The following is an 18,471-nucleotide window of genomic DNA, read 5'->3' on the forward strand; positions in this document are numbered from 1 at the left end:
AAATTCTCAAAGCAAGCTATCAAATCTGAAGTCCAAGGTGCTCTGTCCATAGATGTCCTGATGTCCATAGATGTCCTGACATGTCCTGGAAATTTCACTTTGGGAGCAGTGTTGTGTCCATGGTACATGCAGTCGCCCAATGACAGTGGGGTCTTTATCAAGTTAAGTGCCTGCTATGTGCTAAGACTTGTTTTAGGTACATTCATTCAGAAGCTACTAGCTATAACAGACATGATACTGCCATCTAGAAGCTGAAAACGGAAGAGGAAAATGGAACAAGTAGAGATGAGCTTTTAAAACCTTTATATCTTGTTTGTAGTTCAGACCAGGGATGCAAGAGCTTGCTGAGGGTGGAGCTGTGGGTATCAGCCTGCTACCTGGAACATCAAGTTTGGTAGGCAGAGCTAAACCTCAAGACTGCAGAGGATGTTTATGGTGATGCCAGAATGGTCAGTTCCTCACCATGATAGCCACACTACCCTGAGGAACGCCCTAGTCATGTCCTTCAAAACAAGCTTGAAATCTTCTGCTTCACATGTTCTACCAGTTCTTTCATTGAGATCCTTGGATCCATATTTTTCGTGTTTAGATGGCACCAATTATTCTATTTTCTTTTCTAGTTAGGCTGCCATGACAGCAGAAAGAGTGGGACTCTGACAGGGAGAATAGCCAATGATATCAGCCAAAATTGTTTATCTTGTTCAACCTTAGTTTATTCATCTAACAAATGGGAATCATGTCATGCTGCTCTTCAATGCTTGCATAATATCATGCTATTACCCTCTCACCCCCAATGAAAGGGAAATTTTATTGAGGCCCTTGGGGCTCGGGCAGGAGGCTCCCCTGCGGACAAAGGAAGAGCTGGTGGAGGGGCCTTATTTGATCTTTTGGGGCGCAGGTTGTTGGTGTGGCCGCACTTCTTCTTGTGGCAGATGACGGCGCAGGGATGCAGGCGAGCATAACGCTTGCAGCAGATCATCTTGTTGTAGTTGTATTTCTGGGCCAGCGGACGGAGGGAAGGCTCGATGATGCCACCCCAGAGGCGAAGCACCAAGTGCAGGGTGGACTCTTTCCAGATATTGTAATCTGACAAGAGTGCGGCCATCTTCTCGCTGTTTGCCTGCAAAAATCAGATGCTGCTGGTCAGGGGGATCCCCTCCTTGTCTTGGATTTTTGGCTTTGACATTCTTAATGGTGTCACTGGGGTCAAACTCGAGGGTGATGGTCCTGCCCATCAGGGTTTTCACGGAGATCTGCATCTTTGCATCTGGCGTGAATCCGCAAGGCCACCACCACCAAACTGCTCAGTCACCTCCTTGAAGAGAAAGAGCCACGATAATTATCCTTACTGATATGTGGAATAACGTGGCCATAATTCTCCACTTACTGTGCTATCCTGTGTGACTTGCCTGCAGAGATATGGTAGTGTTTCTCATCACAGGGGTGAGCCCCATTTCTTTTCTTTCACCTTTCCTGTGCTCTTAGGGTGAAGAAAGTAATAGTTACTTTTAGATTAACTAACTAACAATGAAAGCAGACATAAGTATCATTAAGAGGAAAGACTGAGTCAGAAAAAAAAAACTGTTGAAAGTTCTTAGTCACATCTTAAAAGGTGGATAAGATCTTGCCAGCTCTATTAAAGGTCAAGATAAATTCTCTAAGCCCATGAGAGCTTAATTTGTAGGAGACCATAATGGTGGCATTTTTAACAATCAAGTTTAAATTTTCTTTTTCTGATGCGTATTTTCCTTCAATGTTCATCTTGTTTACAGAAGTTACTTTACTTCATATGTTGCCTCACCACATAGACTCCAGTTCACAGTGGGGTGTTAAGGAACAAGTGGAATGATTAATGAAATTGTGAAGTAAATGGAAATATTAATCCTTAGTAAGAAGACACCATTCTATTTTCAAATGCCCAGAAATTTTATTAAGGAAACTTGCAGTCAGTTATTCAACATGGGCTTGACAAAAGGAAATATATTTACTTAATTTATTGTTACATTTTTCCTTATGCAACTTAAGCTGTTTTCCACTTGGAAGAAAGGAGGCATTTATCCAGTCTGTTCTGAGAAACATCCCTTGCTTTCACTCCAAAAACACCTTTATTTAAATATACAAAAGTATTTCTGCCTTGATTTATTCAGTAGACTCTTTTAATTGAAAACATGAGGATATTCCAAATCTGTGTTATGTAATGCTGACTAAACCATATGCAATTGTGAAATGTCATTTCTGTGCTACTAAAATACCCTTAGATCCTTGATTGAAGCCTCATGAGAAAGCCTTTGTTAGGATCACCCACCTAAGCCATTTCTGTATTCCTGACACTCTACAACAATTTGTTGTCTTAAGGTAATACGCATTGGGCTAATTTTTTATACAGCAATACATAACTAACACAGATTTTGCTAATCAGTAATGGGAACTCACCATAAAAGACAACCTAAAATGTGGGTTTGGCTCTGGGAACTGTGAAATAAGTGAACATTCTCAGAATTTGCAGAGATCATCAGTGGAAGGATGATATTTACTGGCACTAGGGTTTTAGATTTTGAAGCAACTGTCAGTGAGAACCAAAAACAAAAAGAGGAAAACCTTATTGGAAACTAGAGGGAGGGAAATCCTTGTCCTGCAAGGGCAGAAAGTTGAGAAACACAGAAACCTGCATTGATGTGAATGTTGAAGATATTTCTAGTGAACTGATAATTTTGCTGAAGAGACTTCCAGCCAGAACGTTGAAAGTGAAATCTGTTTTCTTTCTGCTTGTAATAATACATAAACTATGGGAAGGAACAAAAAAGTCATGGCATCACTGGTTGTGAAGATTTGCAGCCTATCAAATGGAAAACGATGCTAAAATGAAGACCTGTCTTCCAAGCAAAGGTCAGACTCAGGACAGTATCAGAAAAGCATAATGAGAGATGAGGCCAAGGAGGTAACCAAGAAATTTCTTATTAAAACATCAGGAGAGGGTGCCAGTGGTTCAGTCAGTTAAGCGTCTACCTTCAGTTCGGGTCATAATCTCAGTGTCCTAGGATGGAGCCCTGCATCAGGATCTGTGCTCAGTCAAGAGTCTGCTTCTCTCTCTGCCCTCTCCACCCCACAGCTTGTGTGCTCTTTCTCTCTCTTTCTCCCTGTCAAATAAATAAATACATTCTTAAAAATAAAATTTTAGGAAGACTAAAATTGGTTCCTCAGGGTGCTACTCATTCAGTTCCTATTGGTAGTTAGTGGTGTGTGTCTCTTACAGTCCCTCTTAATCAACCAAGAGCATTTCTAAGAAGTATAAGATATTATCTCTCAGCAGAAGCCCAAGGTAGAGAAAGGTTTATTTCAAATAGATTTTAGGTGTGAATTTTGTCTAACAAGATGGATGCAAACAAGATTCATAAAATTTAAAAGAACTCTATTAGGTGAAACACTGTCTGCATGGACTGAAGAGGATGGAGATGGTACCAAACAGTAGTCTGTTTCTCCCCACAAATTCTACCAGCAGGAAGTCAGCAAAGAAAACCACTCAGTTTCAAATGCATGTTAATTTTCATGGAAAAAGAAGAAGGTCTTAGAGTTTGGACCCAGGACCCACAAGGCAGAGCCTGTAGACATGGACAGTAACACCTGGAAAGAGTAAGAATAAGCATGAAGCAATGAGCTTTCAGTATTATCCCAGCAGGAAGTCAGAACCCGTATGCCCAATGGTTTGTCTGTTCCTCCCATTTCCTTCCTTTTTTCCTACCTTCCACTTCTCTCCTTCCTTCCTTCCTTCCGAATAGAAGTGCTGATGGTGACTACCCTATGCTTGTCCATGGTATGTTATAGGTTTGTGTGGGCAGATGACTCACCTCTTCAGTTCACAGGTAGAGAGAAGCTACACTAGATGAGTCTCATCAGCACCTGAGCATAGACATGTGGGCTGTCTCCAACTTGGCACAGTTTAAAGAATAAAATTGTGGTTTGGATGGGGTCATTCTTTTGAAGGTCTTAGAAGGGGATGAGTTACTTTGTATGCCTGAGCTATGTGAAATACTGAGACATCACAGAGGTGAAGCTGTCGTATAGATCATTTTCCCCCATGGTGTTTGCTTCTTAATGTTTATATTCCTGAACAGTTTCCTCCCACATAGTCCTAGAGTTGAGAGGGCAGAAGTGATGGTGTATACTTCTGATATTAGGTAGTGAGGGACACTGAGGCTCCCCTGATGTTGATAGCTCTCTCTCTTCCAGATCACTCTCTCTTGGGAAAGCTAACTGTTCAACTGGGAGCTGTGCCATGGAGAGACCACATGGTGAGGGATAGAGGCCTTCTGCCCATAGTCACCTAAAAGCACTTAGAAGAAGATCCTCTTGGCTCAGTCCAGCCTCAGAGGACTGCAGCCCTGAGTGACATGTGATTACAGACTTGTGAGAGATCCTAAGCTAAAATCCACCAGCTAAGGTACTCTTGGATTCTTGACCCATAGCTCTGAGAGACCAGGAATGTTTAAGTCTCCATGTTTTAGGATAATTTGTTACCCTAGTGCATAACTAGTACACAGGGTCACCTTGTGTAGCCATGAGACAGACTCTAGAAGTTGTAGTAAGGGCTTTGATCTATATTCTATGGTGCTGAGGAAGTTCATCTGTGGAAAAGGCTGAACACCACCTGAGAAGGTAGTGATTCCCTCAACACTACCTATAAAAGTAGGAGTCCACACTGTGGTCACTGTATCTATACTACCACCATGGAATGACCACTAGAGAGCCCTTTTTGGAGAATAAAGATTGAGACCCCAGTACTGAACCAAGCTGATAGATGTTGCACTTGCTGAGAGCTCCTGCGTAGAAGGAGATGCCCTGGTAGCACCTGCTGACAAGAGTGGCCTTGGAGCTTGGAGAGTGTCTGCTGGGTTACATTTCTGTTCTCCACAAGGCAGGAATTTTAGTGAGTTACCACCATATTCTTAATGGGTTGCAAGTAAATAGATAGTTTTCAGATTTGTCATCTTGTAGAATTTACTCCTGATATCTCTGGGATGTAGGCATGTATTTTAACTTACATTTTTAGTGGTTTGTTTGTTTGGTTATAAATTTAAACTTGTAGGGGTTTTGCCCCAAGAGTAGTACAAGGATCTCCATTATATGTATATATATTTTTAAAGATTTTATTTATTTATTTGACAGACAGAGATCACAAGTAAGCAGAAAGGCAGGCAGAGAGATAGGAGGAAGCGGGCTCCCTGCTGAGCAGAGAGCCCAATGGGGGCTCAATCCCAGGACCCTGAGATCATGACCTGAGCTGAAGGCAGAGGCTTTAACACACTGAGCCATCCAGGCGCCCCTCTCCATTATATTTTTATTTAGATTCACCTAATATTGCAATTTTTTGCTTTTGTAGTCTTTCTATCTGAGAGGAAATTTGAGACATTGTGTCCCTTTGTCATTATTAAAGAAGAGAAATAATCTATTACATAACCATAGTACAATTATAAAAGCATATAATTTAATATTGATATAATACCATTATCTAATTCACAGTTCATATTCAAATTTTATCAGTTGTTCCCTAGATTTCCTGTGTAACTATTCTTTTTTGCTACATATCCCATTTAATTGATGTATCTTGTTATTTCCTCTCAATGTCAATAGGTTCACAGACTTTCTTTAGATTTCTTGCCTCAATATTTGCTAAAATAAAAATGGATTTTTTTTGTAGAATGTCCTCAACATGTTTTTTGTTTGTTTGTCTCACAATTAGAATCAAATTGTGCATTTTTTAGCAAAAAATGCCAGAGGTGATGTACAGTCTTTGCAATGCATCAGGAGATGTGGGATGATGGTCTGTTTCCACCTTGGCAATGTTAACCTGTTACTTGGTTTTGATGGCGATTGCCATATTTCTCCAATGAAACGTTGCCACTGTCATCTTTGTAATTAGTATATAAACAGCAGGGATATAACTTTAGACTATGTAAATAGCCCATCACCAAGCTTTAACCCAGAAAATTTTAGTGTCCTTTGATGATGTAACCTTATTATTTCTACATTTATTTTTTCATATTTTTTCTGCTTTTTAAATTTTTAAATTATGTTATGTTAGTCATCATATAGCATGTCATTATTTATTTTTTATATTATTTTTATTTATTTATTTATTTATTTGGGGTCCCTGCTGGGCTTTATATTAACATATAATATATTATTTGTTTCAGGGGTACAGTCTGTGAATCATCAGTCTTATACAATTCCAACACTCACCACAGCACATACCCCCTCCAGTGTCTATCCAGTCACCCCATCCCTCCCAACCCCCTCCTCCCCAGCAACCCTCAGTTTGTTTCCTGAGATTAAGAGTCTCTTGTGGTTGTCTCCCTCTCTGGTTTCATCTTATTTCATTTTGCCCTCTCTTCTCCTATGCTCCTCTGTCTTGTTTCCCAGATTCTGCATATGAATGAGATCATAATATAATTGTCTTTCTCTAATTGACTTATTTTGCTTACATTATACCCTCTAGTTCCATCCATGTCACTGCAAATGACAAGATTTCATTTTTTGATAGCTGAATAATATTCCACTGTATATATGAACCACATATTATTTATCTATTCATCTGTTGATGGGCATCTAGGCTCTTTCCATAGTTTGGCTTTTGTGAACCTTGCTGCTATAAACATTCGGGTGCACATGCCCCTTTGGATCACTACATTTGTATCTTTAGGGTAAATACCCAGTAGTGCAATTGCTGGGTCATAGGGTAGCTCTATTTGCAACTTTTTGAGGAACCTCCATACTGTTTTCAAGAGTGGCTGCTCCAGCTTGCATTCCCACCAACAGTGTAGGAGGGTTCCCGTTTCTCCACATCCTCGCCAACACCTGCCATTTCCTGACTTGTTAATTTTAGCTATTCTGACTCGTGTGAGGTGGTATCTCACTGTGGTTTTGATTTGTCTTTCCTGATACCAAATGATGTTGAGCACTTTTTCATGTGTTTGTTGGCCATCTGGATGTCTCCTTTGCAGAAATGTCTGTTCATGTCTTCTGCCCATTTCTTGATTGGATTATTTGTTCTTTGGGTATTGAGTTTGATAAGTTCTTTATAGATTTTGGATACTAGCCCTTTATCTGATAGGTCATTTGCAAATATCTTCTCCCATTCTGTCGGTTGTCCTTTGGTTTATGTCATTAATTTTTGATGTAGTGTTCCAAGATTCATTGTTTTCATATGTGCCCTCTTTAATATCCATCACCAGGCTAACCCATCACCCAATCCCCTCCCCTCTAAAACCCTCAGTTTGTTTCTCATGGTTCATATTCTCTCATGGTTCATCTCCCCCTTTAATTACTCCCCTTCATTTTCTCCTTCCTTCTCCTAATGTCCTCCATGCTATTCCTTATGTTCCACAAGTAAGTGAAACAATATGATAATTGACTTTTTCTGCTTGACTTATTTCACTCAACATTGTCTCCTTCAGTCCCATCTATGTTGATGCAAAAGCTGGGTAATCATCCTTTTTGATGGCTGAGTATTATGTCATTATAAATCTGGGCCACGTCTTTACCTATTCATCTGTTTTTGTTCATATTCTTATTAGACAACAGTATTTCTTTCATTTGTTTATCTATTTTTAATGATACAAATCTATTGATGGTTATTTTATTCAATGTGTTATAATTTATGACTATAAAATTTCATTTTCATGTTCAAATTGTCCCAGATTTGCTCACTGGGAACCCCTTCACACTGCCTCCTGTATCCTTTGCCCTCATGATTTTTTGAGAACTTAATTATTTTATGGCACCAGATTTTCTGGTTCCAACTCATTACTGCTTGAGAGAAAAACATTAATTTCTTACCTGACTCCTAGTGGAATTGGTAGTCTACAATGAACTGTATAGACACCTTGAATTGTATTCTCAGGTGCTTGGATTCTTGATATACTTAAAACAATAAGACATAAATTCTCTGCCTTTGTGAGAAATAGCTTTGAGGTATGAAAATCTTTACCTCAAATGATCAGCTTGTTAAGAGACAGCATTGGAGAGACACTGCTTGAATCATAAACACATTTATGTTGTTTCCAGTTGTCTATAAATAGTTGAATGAGCTTTGCCCTTTAATACTCCAAAGACTTTCCTTAACTGCCCTTCAGATTATTCCTGTGAGTCATGTTTTCTGATGTCTGGTGAGTTATGACAGTACCTTAACAAAAACGGAACCTTGAGAGACTGTGGACTCTGAGAAAAAAGCTGAGGGTTTTGGAGGAGAAGAGGGTGGGGGTTTGGGTGATGGTTGGTATTAAGGAGGTCATGTTTTTCATGGAGCACTGGGTGTGGTGCATAAACAATGAATCTTGGAACACTGAAAAGAAATTAAATTAAAAAAGGTTCTATATTAGCCAAGGTTTTCTGGAAAAATGGAACAAACAGGATCTAGATATAGATACATTAATTTATGTATACCTTATCTAAACTGCCCCTCTCTCCTCCTCTCCCTCAGCCTGCCTCTCTCATGGAATTGGCTCACATGGTTATGGAGACTAACAGATGTCTAGATCTATAGATGGCAAGCTAGAATCCAGGAGAGCTGATGGTGTAAGTTCCAGTCTGAAAGCTGACAGACTCAAGACCCAAGAAAAACTGATTTTGAAGTTTGAGTTTGAAAACAGGAAAAGACCTATATGCTAGCTGTAAGTAAGTCAGGAAAGAGGAGAAAGCATTTCTTCTTACTCATGAGAGGGTCAGCCTTTTTATTTTAGTCAGGCCTTCAACTAGCTGGGTGAGGCTTACTTACACTGGGGAGGACCAAAAACTTTTGCTCAGTCCAACAATTCAAATATTAATTTCATTCAGAAATGCCCTCACAGAACATACTCAGAATAATATTTGACCAAATGTCTGGGTATCCTGTGTCCCAGTCAAACTGACACATAAAATCAACCTCATGACATCTAATCCCACCTGGTACAAAGGGAGTGCCATGGGACTTTCTGGTACAACATCTGTTCCTCTCTTCTGTGGATATGAGGTTACAGTGATCAAAGGTCCTTTTAGGTGGCAAAGGCTTGGTTGGAAGGACACGAATTTTAAATTTATGCATAATTATGTTATAATTTTTTGTTGTTAAAGAAATTTCAAACAATTGTGTTTGATAAAGGAAGATCTTCTTTTCTACAGGAAAACGAGGGTTATATGTTGATTCCCAACAACCATGGAATAATCCTATAGAATATGTGTAAAATTGTCTCTGAGATTGAATTTACTTTTGAAGTAGAATAAGAAAATGGAATAGAAGCCATCTCACCTTGAATTTGCTGTTTAGTACATTAGAGATGGATGAAAATATTTGTTTTAAGGTCTTCATAAATGGTGCTTATATTCTCTTATTTGTAGGTGCTTACATATGCTCCATTTTTTGATGATTAAAAATATGCATGAAATGAATGACTCAAGTTAAAATAATTCAGGAAAAATGGAACGTGAGAATAATCCATGTACTGTATGGTGACTAACATAACATAATTTTAAAAAAATTAAACACACACACACACACACACACACATGCACAACTGTTGCTACCATCACAAAGACCACCCATCTCCTTCAATCCTTGACTGAAGTGGTGATAATCTTTCTGGTCTATTCTGGAGACTATACTCAAGGTTGGGTGAAAATGACCCCTGACAAGGTGAAAAAAACACTTCAATTTCAGGGAAGGAGAAAGAGGGACATTAGAACAATTTGAACTAATAGGTCTGGAAGTCCTTGGCTTTGCCTCAGAAACATGTTTTGAGTTTTTGGTGTCCTGGGATGAAGAAGAATGAAAAGGCACAGCACTCTGTCTCCTAAGAGATTGGCTTGGGCCAGAGGGCAGGTCCTTTTCATGAAAGATATTTCATAGTTTATTCATGGAAGACTTACCAACTCTATCCCCTTCCCATGTCAACAGTGTGCACGTTAGCATTTTCAAGGTCCTGAAAGTTTTGCATCAAGAATCCTGGCTCCCTTTGCTTAACACTGTGTCTTCTAAACTTACTCGGACAATACTCTATATCAGTTAGTGGATATCAGAAAGTTACGGCCCTAGTGGGCTACCAATTGCACTAAACTCTGGTGAAGGCTGTGTGCAGTCTGGACCAAACTCCTCCTCAGAAGTCTTTCCAATACATACAAGGGTTGGCATGTCTGCAAAGATGCACTGACATTCAGAGGGCAAAGAAGAGTGAGCAAGGACATGGACTCAAGCCAGATTGCCCTTCTGTCATGTACTGCTAATGGGAAAGCTATATACCTTCTCTGTGCCTCAGTTTCTTCTTCTGTAAAGGGGTGTAGTAATAATACATGTGTCTGTGTGGGTTAAATGATTTAATGCATGTAAAGTATTTAGAACAAGGCCTGGAACACAAGGGGTGCTCTGAAGGGTTCACTGTTTTTCTAAGAATTCAGATTCTCTCATTGGCTATGGCTGGACTTAAACTGTAGACATTCTTTATAGCAAGGGGGGAGTTTTTATTTATGTTTTTATTACTTCTCTAAGTGGCAATTGTGAGCCCTTGGGATAATTCAGTCATAGTTGATGCCAATTCTCTTCTTTTTGAATGCAAGTTCTCTTTAATTTGTCTGTGCACGAACAGCAGGATTTTAAACAAAGTGTCATTTGCTGAGGTGGGGAAGACTGTGGATGAAGCATATTTCTGGGGGACATCTGGGAGACTGGCTTTAGATTTGTTAAATTTGAAATATCTGTTAGATATCAATGTGAAAATGAGTATGTACTTGGAGACTATGAACCTGGAGTTTAGGGCTGAGGTGAGGAGGAGAGTTACAAGTTTAAAGTCATCAGTGAGTAAATAGTACTGAAAACCAAGAGTCTGGAACATTTCCCCATGGTCAATGAGTGGAGGTAGATAGAAGACAAGACCAAAAGCTGAGCCCCTGGAATCTTAAAATTGTAGACGTCTAAGCTAAATTATGGATTGTGAAGGGAAACTGTCAACTGTGAGGATGAAAGTGAATTGAAAGGGAGTTGAAGTTAGTCTTAAAGCCTAGGCTTCCAGGAACATAAAAGGTACTCGGCAATGCAATGAGCCAGGGCAAGGACTCCTAGAAGTACTCTACTGACTGGTATGAGTAAATGGTGTTCCTTTAGTGTCCAGAAGCTTGAGAGTTCTACAAAGCTTCCATTCTGAGGTCATTGTCCATGGTTGCCAAGAGATGCTCTGGGGATCCACGTGCTAGTCAACATCTGGGTTCACTGCTGGTGACGATTTTTGCTACAGGTGTGGAAAAGGACAATATAGGTAGGATTGATCTGTTCTCTGGGTCAGAATTGAATACTGCACATTTTGTGAAGAATTCAAACTTTCTTCCATTTTATTTAAAATTATTTTCTCTATTGGGGTAACCAAAAAATATTTCAAGTACAAATAGTATTTTAGCTAAAGTAGAATATAACTTAAATTACTGATTCCATTTTAAAGCATGGATCTTCTCAACTACAGTAGCCATTGCAGCAGTTCTTTGCCCCCCCCCCCAGTTCAGGGAAGATCACAGTCCTGAGTCCTATGACTCCCTAACTAAAAAGATAAAATAGTCTAGACTCTATACTTCAGGGAGACGATTGCCTGGATTTGTTTCCATTTAATTCCATTTGTTTCCATTTCATGCTCTCTTTCTGAATGACCAATGACTTCCACTTTGTGTCTGAGGAGAAACTTTTTGGAGCAGAAGACTGGGACATTCACACATAAATGGGAAGTTCTTTACTTTAAAAATTCTGATATTTCATGTATCCATTTAGCCATCCATCCATCCATCCATGTATCCATCCATCCAACCATTCATCCATCCATCACCATTAGCTGTGCATCTGTTGAGCGTAATGAGCTCTGCTGGGGGCTTGGTGTGCTCCTATGGGGAAGTAGGTGAGTAGAGACATAATTATAATATAGAAATGTAAGTAGAAGACTTGCAGTAGAAGTAGAAGTCTTCCTGAAAAAATGGGAAGTATCACTTAAGCCTAGCTCAGTTCTAACTACAGGTGATTTGCCTCCTAGGGGACATTTGGAAATATTTGGAGATATTTTATTGTGACTAAAGCAGTGCAACTGGCAGCTAGTAGGTTGAGGCCATATACTACAATGCACATGACAGCTCTATGACAAAAAATTATCTGATCCAACATGTCCATAGCTCAGAGGTGGAAAACCCTGATCTGGAGTGATGGATGAGTGGTTAGTCAGGGGGAGAAAGGGTAGAGTGGATGTGAGCTCTGTGAAATGTGCAGTGTGTGCAGAACACGGTGTCCTACATGGCAGGAGTCACCGAGAGTGAAGAGATGAGGCTTCCTGTGTTGTCAAGATTCTTAACTGTCTTTTTTTTTTTCTTCAATTTATTTATTTTCAGAAAAACAGTATTCATTATTTTTTCACCACACCCAGTGCTCCATGCAAGCTGTGCCCTCTATAATACCCACCACCTGGTACCCCAACCTCCCACCCCCCCGCCACTTCAAACCCCTCAGATTGTTTTTCAGAGTCCATAGTCTCTCATGGTTCATCTCCCCTTCCAATTCACCCAAAAGCACATACCCTCCCCAATGTCCATAACCCTACCCCCTTCTCCCAACCCCCTCCCCCCAGCAACCCACAGTTTGTTTCGTGAGATTAAGAGTCACTTATGGTTTGTCTCCCTCCCTATCCCATCTTGTTTCATGGATTCTTCTCCTACCCCCTTAAGCCCCCATGTTGCATCACCACTCCCTCATATCAGGGAGATCATATGATATTTGTCTTTCTCCGCTTGACTTATTTCGCTAAGCATGATACGCTCTAGTTGCATCCATGTTGTCGCAAATGGCAAGATTTCGTTTCTTTTGATGGCTGCATAGTATTCCATTGTGTATATATACCACATCTTCTTGATCCATTCATCTGTTGATGGACATCTAGGTTCTTTCCATAGTTTGGCTATTGTGGACATTGCTGCTATAAACATTCGGGTGTACGTGCCCCTTTGGATCACTACGTTTGTATCTTTAGGGTAAATTCCCAGTAGTGCAATTGCTGGGTCATAGGGCAGTTCTATTTTCAACATTTTGAGGAACCTCCATGCTGTTTTCCAGAGTGGTTGCACCAGCTTGCATTCCCACCAACAGTGTAGGAGTGTTCCCCTTTCTCCGCATCCTTGCCAGCATCTGTCATTTCCTGACTTGTTGATTTTAGCCATTCTGACTGGTGTGAGGTGATATCTCATTGTGGTTTTGATTTGTATTTCCCTGATGCCGAGTGATATGGAGCACTTTTTCATGTGTCTGTTGGCCATCTGGATGTCTTCTTTGCAGAAACGTCTGTTCATGTCCTCTGCCCATTTCTTGATTGGATTATTTGTTCTTTGGGTGTTGAGTTTGTTAAGTTCTTTATAGATTTTGGACACTAGTCCTTTATCTGATATGTCGTTTGCAAATATCTTCTCCCATTCTGTCAGTTGTCTTTTGGTTTTGTTAACTGTTTCCTTTGCTGTGCAAAAGCTTTTGATTTTGATGAAATCCCAAAAGTTCATTTTTGCCCTTGCTTCCCTTGCCTTTGGCGATGTTCCTAGGAAGATGTTGCTGCGGCTGAGGTCGAAGAGGTTGCTGCCTGTGTTCTCCTCAAGGATTTTGATGGATTCCTTTCTCACATTGAGGTCCTTAATCCATTTCGAATCTATTTTTGTGTGTGGTGTAAGGAAATGGTCCAATTTCATTTTTCTGCACGTGGCTGTCCAATTGTCCCAACACCATTTATTGAAGAGGCTGTCTTTTTTCCATTGGACATTCTTTCCTGCTTTGTCGAAGATTAGTTGACCATAGAGTTGAGGGTCTATTTCTGGGCTCTCTATTCTGTTCCATTGGTCTATGTGTCTGTTTTTGTGCCAGTACCATGCTGTCTTGATGATGACAGCTTTGTAATAAAGCTTGAAGTCCGGAATTGTGATGCCACCAACTTTGGCTTTGTTTTTCAATATCCCTTTGGCTATTCGAGGTCTTTTCTGGTTCCATATAAATTTTAAAATTATTTGTTCCATTTCTTTGAAAAAGATGGATGGTACTTTGATAGGAATTGCATTAAATGTGTAGATTGCTTTAGGTAGCATAGACATTTTCACAATATTTATTCTTCCAATCCAGGAGCATGGAACATTTTTCCATTTCTTTGTGTCTTCCTCAATTTCTTTCATGAGTCCTTTATAGTTTTCTGAGTATAGATTCTTAGCCTCTTTGGTTAGGTTTATTCCTAGGTATCTTATGGTTTGGGGTGCAATTGTAAATGGGATTGACTCCTTAATTTCTCTTTCTTCTGTCTTGTTGTTGGTGTAGAGAAATGCAACTGATTTCTGTGCATTTATCTTATATCCTGACACTTTACTGAATTCCTGTATAAGTTCTGGCAGTTTTGGAGTGGAGTCTTTTGGGTTTTCCACATAGAGTATCATATCATCTGCGAAGAGTGATAATTTGACTTCTTCTTTGTCGATTTGGATGCCTTTAATTTCCTTTTGTTGTCTGATTGCTGAGGCTAGGACTTCTAGTACTATGTTGAATAGCAGTGGTGATAATGGACATCCCTGCCGTGTTCCTGACCTTAGGGGAAAAGCTTTCAGTTTTTCTCATTGAGAATGATATTTGCAGTGGGTTTTTCATAGAAGGCTTTGATGATATTGAGGTATGTGCCCTCTATCCCTACACTTTGAAGGGTTTTGATCAGGAAGGGATGCTGTACTTTGTCAAATGCTTTTTCAGCATCTATTGAGAGTATCATATGGTTCTTGTTCTTTCTTTTATTGATGTGTTGTATCACAATGAGTGATTTGCGGATGTTGAACCAACCTTGCAGCCCTGGGATAAATCCCACTTGGTCGTGGTGAATAATCCTTTTAATGTACTGTTGAATCTTATTGGCTAGTATTTTGGTGAGAATTTTTGCATCTGTGTTCATCAAGGATATTGGTCTATAGCTCTCTTTTTTGATGGGATCCTTGTCTGGTTTTGGGGTCAAGGTGATGCTGGCCTCATAAAATGAGTTTGGGAGTTTTCCTTCCATTTCTATTTTTTGGAACAGTTTCAGGAGAATAGGAATTAGTTCTTCTTTAAATGTTTGGTAGAATTCCCCCGGGAAGCCATCTGGCCCTGGGCTTTTGTTTGTTTGGAGATTTTTAATGACTGTTTCAATCTCCTTACTGGTTATGGGTCTGTTCAGGCTTTCTATTTCTTCCTGGTTCAATTTTGGTAGTTTATATGTTTCTAGGAATGCATCCATTTCTTCCAGATTGTCAAATTTGTTGGCGTAGAGTTGCTCATAGTATGTTCTTATAATAGTTTGTATTTCTTTGGTGTTAGTTGTGATCTCTCCTCTTTCATTCATGATTTTATTTATTTGGGTCCTTTCTCTTTTCTTTTTGATAAGTCTGGCCAAGGGTTTATCAATTTTATTAATTCTTTCAAAGAACCAGCTCCTAGTTTGGTTGATTTGTTCTATTGTTTTTTTGGTTTCTATTTCATTGATTTCTGCTCTGATCTTTATGATTTCTCTTCTCCTGCTGGGCTTAGGGTTTCTTTCTTGTTCTTTCTCCAGCTCCTTTAGGTGTAGGGTTAGGTTGTGTACCTGAGACCTTTCTTGTTTCTTGAGAAAAGCTTGTACCGCTATATATTTTCCTCTCAGGACTGCCTTTGTTGTGTCCCACAGATTTTGAACCGTTGTATTTTCATTATCATTTGTTTCCATGATTTTTTTCAATTCTTCTTTAATTTCCCGGTTGACCCATTTATTCTTTAGAAGGATGCTGTTTAGTCTCCATGTATTTGGGTTCTTTCCAAGCTTCCTCTTGTGGTTGAGTTCTAGCTTCAGAGCATTGTGTTCTGAAAATATGCAGGGAATGATCCCAATCTTTTGATACCAGTTGAGTCCTGATTTAGGACCGAGGATGTGATCTATTCTGGAGAATGTTCCATGTGCACTAGAGAAGAATGTGTATTCTGTTGCTTTGGGATGAAATGTTCTGAATATATCTGTGATGTCCATCTCATCCAGTGTATCATTTAAGGCCTTTATTTCCCTGTTGATCTTTTGCTTGGATGATCTGTCCATTTCAGTGAGGGGAGTGTTAAAGTCCCCTACTATGTATTATTGTTGATGTGTTTCTTTGATTTTGTTATTAATTGGTTTATATAGTTTGCTGCGCCCACGTTGGGGGCATAGATATTTAAAATTGTTAGATCTTCTTGTTGGACAGACCCTTTGAGTATGATATAGTGTCCTTCCTCACCTCTTATTATAGTCTTTGGCTTAAAATCTAATTGATCTGATATAAGGATTGCCACTCCTGCTTTTTTCTGATGTCCATTAGCATGGTAAATTCTTTTCCACCCCCTCACTTTAAGTCTGGAGGTGTCTTCGGGTTTAAAATGAGTTTCTTGGAGGCAACATATAGATGGGTTTTGTTTTTTTATCCATTCTGATACCCTGTGTCTTTTGATTGGGGCATTTAGCCCATTAACATTCAGGGTAACTATTGAGAGATATGATTTTAGTGCCATTGTATTGCCTGTAAGGTGACTGTTACTGTATATTGTCTCTGTTCCTTTCTGATCTACCACTTGTAGGCTCTCTCTTTGCTTAGAGGACCCCTTTCAGTATTTCCTGTAGAGCTGGTTTGGTGTTTGCAAATTCTTTCAGTTTTTGTTTGTCCTGGAAGCTTTTAATCTCTCCTTCTATTTTCAATGATAGCCTAGCTGGATATAGTATTCTTGGCTGCATGTTTTTCTCGTTTAGTGCTCTGAAAATGTCATGCCAGCTCTTTCTGGCCTGCCAGGTCTCTGTGGATAAGTCAGCTGCCAATCTAATACTTTTACCATTGTATGTTACAGACTTCTTTTCCTGGGCTGCTTTCAGGATTTTCTCTTTGTCACTAAGGCTTGTAAATTTTACTATTAGGTGACGGGGTGTGGGCCTATTCTTATTGATTTTGAGGGGCGTTCTCTGAACCTCCTGAATTTTGATGCTCGTTCTCTTTGCCATATTGGGGAAATTCTCCCCAATAATTCTCTCCAGTATACCTTCTGCTCCCCTCTCTCTTTCTTCTTCTTCTGGAATCCCAATTATTCTAATGTTGTTTCGTCTTATGGTGTCACTGATCTCTCGAATTCTCCCCTCATGGTCCAGTAGCTGTTTGTCCCTCTTTTGCTCAGCTTCTTTATTCTCTGTCATTTGGTCTTCTATATCGCTACTTCTTTCTTCTGCCTCATTTATCCTAGCAGTGAGAGCCTCCATTTTTGATTGAACTTCATTAATAGCTTTTTTTATTTCAACTTGGTTAGATTTTAGTTCTTTTATTTCTCCAGAAAGGGCTTTTATATCTCTGGAGAGGGTTTCTCTAATATCTTCCATGCCTTTTTCAAGCCCAGCTATAACCTTGAGAATTTTCATTTTGAACTCTAGATCTGACATATTACCAATGTCTGTATTGATTAGGTCCCTAGCCTTCGGTACTGCCTCTTGTTCTTTTTTTTGTTGTGAATTTTTCCGCCTTGTCATTTTGTCCAGCTAAGAGTATATGAAGGAGCAAGTAAAATACTAAAAGGGTGGCAACAATCCCAGGAAAATATGCTTTAACCAAATCAGAAGAGATCCCAAATCATGAGGGGGGATTTCTCCCCCCTCACGATTGAGTGAGGGATCTCCTCTGATTGGGATCTCCTTTGATTGGGATCTCCCAATCTCTTCTGATTGGGATCTCTTCTGATTTGGGGATAAAAAGAGGTTCAAAAAGAAAGAAAGAAACAAAAGAAAAAAAGAATTAAAAAAAAAAGAGATTGAATTAAAAATTCAATCAAGAATTTAAAAAAGAATTAAGAAAAAAAAGATTGAAGAGATTAGGATATCTTCTGATTGGGGATAAAAAGAGGTTCAAAAAGAAAGAAAGAAAAAAAAGAAAAAAAAAGAATTAAAAAAAAAGAAAATGAATAAAGAAAATTATAAAAAATCAAAATATATATATATATTAGATAATCTAGTTAAAAAACGTTAAAAAAGAAAAGGGTAAAAGTTATAAAAAATTTTAGCAGAAGAAGAGAAAAAAAATGAAAAAGAAAAAAAAAAATAAATTAACTGCAAGACTAAAAAATCACAGGCAGAAAGCCATCAGTTCCGTGGTTTGTTTTCTCCTCCTCTGGAATTCTGCTGCTCTCTCCTTGGTATTGAAACTGCACTCCTTGGTAGGTGAACTTGGTCTTTCCTGGATTTCTTGTTGATCTTCTGGGGGAGGGGCCTGGTGTAGTGATTCTCAAGTGCCTTTGCCCCAGGCGGAATTACACTGCCCTTACCAGGGGCCGGGCTGAGTGATCTGCTCGGCTTTGCTTTCAGGAGCTTTTGTTCCCTGAGCGCTTTCCGTAGAGTTCCGGAGGACGGGAACACAAATGGCGGCCTCCTGGTCTCCGGCCCGGAGGAGCCAAGAGCCCGG

At 39.5% G+C, this 18,471-nt stretch overlaps 1 pseudogene; it reads right to left on the bottom strand.

Annotated features, from left to right (window-relative positions):
- Positions 1-784: 784 nt before the first annotated feature.
- Positions 785-1,259, bottom strand: LOC122915403 (annotated as a pseudogene).
- Between the last annotated feature and the right edge of the window lie 17,212 nt (positions 1,260-18,471).

The sequence above is a fragment of the Neovison vison genome, chromosome 8, assembly GCF_020171115.1.
Source record: "Neovison vison isolate M4711 chromosome 8, ASM_NN_V1, whole genome shotgun sequence".
Classification (NCBI taxonomy): domain Eukaryota; kingdom Metazoa; phylum Chordata; class Mammalia; order Carnivora; family Mustelidae; genus Neogale; species Neogale vison.